The sequence below is a fragment of the Calidris pugnax genome, unplaced genomic scaffold, assembly GCF_001431845.1.
Source record: "Calidris pugnax isolate Ruff unplaced genomic scaffold, ASM143184v1 scaffold197, whole genome shotgun sequence".
In the NCBI taxonomy this organism is placed as follows: domain Eukaryota; kingdom Metazoa; phylum Chordata; class Aves; order Charadriiformes; family Scolopacidae; genus Calidris; species Calidris pugnax.
The window spans coordinates 9,814-10,220 of NW_015090936.1; positions in this window are offsets into that span (position 1 = coordinate 9,814).

Consider the following 407-nt stretch of genomic DNA (forward strand, 5'->3'; position numbering starts at 1 on the left):
AAAAAAAGTTGGTCCTGGCGCAGCCCTGTTTGTCAGGAGGGATGTCAGGGCGCTCACAATACCTGCGATTGATGAGGCGGAGGGGCCAATCAGCGGCGGGAGGCGGCCGAGCGCGCCCCTCGTTGGCAGGGCCGGGGGGAGTTACGCGGGGAAGGGGGAGCCGGCGGCGGCCAATGAGCGCCCACGTCCGCCCGCACGTCGCTCCGCCCCCGGCTCCCATTCATCAAGGGGGGGGACGGTGTCGTCTTTTCAATTCATTTATCTGCAGGAATGATTGCCGCTATCAGTCTCGCGTTCACCGCCCGGCTGAGGAGGTGAAAGTTTCTCCCCAGGAAGATAAACCGCAAAAGACAATATTGTGCATGATTTGCGCCTTTTTTTTGCAAAGAGAAAAAAAAAAAAAAAAA